The following is a 4,516-nucleotide window of genomic DNA, read 5'->3' as shown; positions in this document are numbered from 1 at the left end:
TGTGCATTATGTGATTTGTATTTTGCTCCTGAAAAAAAAAATCTTTCAAGAACAGTGCAGGATTAGACTTCTTAAACAGGAAGAAAAAGATTTGAGGGAAAAAAATGTCTTTTCCTGTCTAGATAAACGTAAGAAGCTCTGCATTTGCGGACTGAGAAAGATGCTATTCACGTCTAAACAGGAGTGAATCTCGCTGTTTTTCTTGGTAAAACCGTCTGTCAAAAATCCTTCCAGGATGTTGAGCAGAGCGAGAGGTGAATCATAGTAGGTGAACCATTAAGTTTACACATTGGCATGTCTTTTCATGAGACAAACACCAGCCGATCATGCTAAAGCAACACTAAGGCTCCACTCCTGGAAAATGAGCAGAGACAAGAAACTTATTAAGAAACAAACTGCAAGGAGAACCTCAAAGACATTTAACTATAAAACTTGAAAGCACATCATCCCTCCAAGACACTGTGAAAGCTGTTACAGCCTCTTTAAATTTGCAAAAATGTCCGCTTTGTGTTGGTATTTTTTTATATTTTTAACACCAAACGAATATTTAGCCCTTATTTGATTTACTTTGTTGAACTGGTGCTGTTGTTTTTGTAGTTTTCTGTCGTGTTCTGTAGTTGCCGTTATATTTCTATAAATAGAAATGGGCCTGGAGAGGGAAGAAAACACAGGAGTATGCATCTTCTCTGTCTTTGTACTTGAAGTGAAGTCTTTTTCTTCCTGTTATCATCTTCACCTGTTTTCAGCTTTGCCACTTCACTGCATAATATATAAGTACATTTTCACACATTTTACCTTTTCACACTGTCAATATTGTGGCAACATTAAAGGTTTAGCTCCCTACATGAAGTCATTCTATTTGCTTTGAAACCTGTCCAAGGGCACATGAGAACTGTGTTGTATATTGAGTTAAACTGGGAGTGTCCAAACAAAAGGCATACAATGGTTGAATATCCATGACTTTAGCTCTGAGAGAAAACTGAAGCACTTTTAACAGCTTTAAATACTGCAAACCAATGGCAAAAAGCACAATCAGCACCATATTCTTCTCTTTTAAAATGAATAGATATACACTTACAACCAGCAATTTTTGAGTGTCATCCACTACAGAATATGCTCTCAAAGACTGCCATCTAGAGGCTTCCTCTGATATTAGGTGTACTCTCACAATTTAGAGACAACGTAGCGCTCTGGGAATGCCATGAAGAATAAAAGGCTATTTTAAAAATAATTAGCCTAAAATATTTTCTGAACTTTTTATAGCCACTGCATGCATTGGTAGTGCATTATAATGTATACCTTTAAAGTGTTCAGATACCTGGAATAGGTAAGAAAACTTGTCTTTGTGGCCTTAAAAAAGTTCATCACCCTGCGTCTTCTGCTGCAACCCCCAGCTGCAAAACATGTTCTGACATCCAGCAGGGCCTGGCACTCTTTGGTAGTTCACTGTGTGTCTGACCTGATGTGTGTCAGGCTGGTAGAAGGCGCCTGCAGCCCCATCATTGGGTCTCAATTGCAGGCTTCAGTCTCAGTCAGGCTCACCTCTAAAGAATCTGCAAGGGTAAAAGAAAGTAGTCAAATATTTTCGAGCCAAAGCTGGAGCCTCGCTGACCTGCGTGTTTGTTTTGCTTTTCAAAATTTATGTGGGTTATATTCTGCAGACTCTTCAGAATTCCTTCAGTTGATATGCGAGGGTTGAAAGTCATGTTATTCCTGGCAGGCTTGGAGAATTGTCTCACCATGTTAGTTTGTTATTTTGGAAATTCTCAGCATGCAGAGTGACACAGATTTGTATCTTGTAACAATACAGATAACCTGAGGAAGGACATTTAAAAGTTCTCTTTTCTTGGTATTTTTACATCATAGCAATAAGCTTTCTTGATGCTTATATGCCTTCAAAATTCATGTAATAAATGTTGCATGTTGAATATAAAATGTTTTCTATTGTCATCCCGTCATGTGTTAGATTAAAGTTCTCTTTAACATTAACAGACTATTTAGTGGCATCTCCGTTTGTCAATGTCCTTCAACTAGACATGACTCTAACAAAGAAAGCCAGCTCTTAGAATGTACAGTAAGTGAATTGCTGTTTCCAAGATTACAATGCAGTAATGCAAACACCTACATAATATTGCTCTTTAAGCAATTATAATGAATGCTTTTAATGTTAACAAGGGATCAACCTGTGTGGGAAAAGTGACACTCAGTGTTGAGCACACAGGAAACAATCATCCACTCAGCTCTGTGAAGCTTTCTTTCACTTCATTGTTTGGTTTTCCAGCCTGAAACTTTGCTTTTGGTTCATTGTCATTGTTTTGTCCACAATATGCATCCATAGCTCCAAATTCCCACAGTTTATTATGAGCCGAAAACCAAACAGCATCATAAGTTAGCAAGCTTAAACAGAGAAGAGAGCTCATCCTGGACTTACATCGACAAGGTGGCCAGAAATACAACTTAAAATGAATGTTGCTCTTTATCTTCGGCCTGCAAAGAAGTGCCTGTAACCTCCCGGTAACCTAAACACATTGTCGGTTCTCGGCTTAAAAAGGTGATATTATGTCAACTTTATGTTTATTGCTCACTTCCAGGATGTCAAAAAATTCTGCTCTGTTGTTTACTACAGTGCTGTGTGTCTTTGAATCCTCAGTGGAGATGTGAATCTATTCAGCCAGCGACATGAGGGCTGCATACTATTTGTGATTTTTTTTTTGTTATGCCTAACACAAAAAAAAAAAACAATCCTGCTTTATTTAGCATTTCGGACCTATTGCTGATCTGGTGGAACATGCAGAACATCGACTCCCTAAACTGTTCCCAATTTAGTTTCTCACCAGCATTGGCAATATGTACAGAGTATATCTATATATACATGTGTACAGTACATGTTTACTATACATTGTGTTCTCTGCTGTTAATGCCCAGAACTGTATCAAGTTCAATCTGGCTGTTACAACTTAGTTGGCAATGTAAGTCCATTCATTGTTTAAATTTCTTGATTCTGATTACTACAACTCCTTGTGGTTGTTTCTCAGGTGGATGTACTCTTGTTGTTCTGCTGCAACGCCATTTCTCTCAGGATAATCTTCAAGCCAATAACGTTGACCTTCAGGCCAATGGAGGCCCTGCTCCTTCTCCATCATCATTGACCAACTGAAGAATATTTCTGTCGCTTGTCACTCAAAATTTCAGCTGGCAGTAAAACAGCGTTATTCATGCTCTGTAATTCTTTGAGTTTATTCTGAGTGATCGAGCAGCAGTTTTGATGTCAAATCTACTTGAATGTACAGTCATCTGCAGCCAGCTTGATGTGAGCCAGCTGAAGGGTCAGCTCTGACACAGCAGCGCCAGCTGCCTGCCTCTCACACAACAAAGTAATTACTCGTGTCACACTGAATGACTCGCTTCAGTGGGTGCAATCTTTTAATTTTCATCAAGTCTGGAAAAACTCCAGTGTGTCCATGTGTGTCCAATAACCTAGTTGGTGGGAAAAAATAAAACGCAAACTGATTTTTATGAATAAAGACATCTACAAATCAAATGTAATATTAATAACTCATCAATAACTTATCAATAACTTGGCATAGGCTGCTCCAGGAAGCTGCCTCTCCCTCAACCAGCTGTGAAGGATCATGTGCTGTCACTGATGCTTATGAATGCAGCATATAAAAGCAGTGAAGCTGATACTGTTGGCCACCTACAATGCCAAAGTCCCCAGACACACTGCTAAAGCTGCCAAAGCAAGCAGCAGTTGATACAAAGATGCCCTTACCTGCCGTCCTGCCAACCACCCTGCCAGATCTCTGGGACATAACAGTCCCATGGTGAGGAGACCCAGAGGCACCCGACACCAGAGCCAAAACCCACCACCTGCAACCAGAGACCAGGCTCACTGGTCACTGCTGCAGAGAGAGGAGGACGTCTGGTGTCTGTTTGTGCTGTGCAAACACTGTGTAGAGTTTCTCGCTTCTAGAAATATATATTCATGTGTCTGTAGCTGTGCCATATAGATTTGGTCATGAAGTGAGCACAATGAAAGCCTTCACTGCCTTCACAGACAGATATATAGACTCACAGTAAGGATGCTAGATGTTTGAAGTTTAGATAATGAAATAATGTCAGGTTTCTAATTCATTTTTTCCTTGTTTTGTTCCTTGGCAGCTTCGATTGCCTTGTTGAAAATGGCATAGGAAGAAAATTTTAATATGTGTTCAATTTCAGTTTTACTACTTTGACTTCACAGTTTTGGAGGTTGTACTTTATAGAACTGTGGTACAGAAAATAAAGTAAAACGTATGAGATATACTTTTTTTAAAAAAAATGTTTGAGCTCTGCAAAACAAAATAAACACAACAGTTTACATCAATCTTTTTGAGTTGATACAACTTCTAATGACATTATGTGAAACAAACAAACTATATTAAATTAGGGGTATTAGTTTTTCGTCTACACTTAAAAATAATTTAAATTACCAGTCTTGTATGAAATTGTCCAGGCATGTTAAGATAGTGGAGGG

The sequence above is a fragment of the Stegastes partitus genome, unplaced genomic scaffold (genome assembly GCF_000690725.1).
Source record: "Stegastes partitus isolate 25-593 unplaced genomic scaffold, Stegastes_partitus-1.0.2 Scaffold1099, whole genome shotgun sequence".
Classification (NCBI taxonomy): Eukaryota; Metazoa; Chordata; class Actinopteri; family Pomacentridae; genus Stegastes; species Stegastes partitus.
This window is presented reverse-complemented; position numbering follows the sequence as displayed.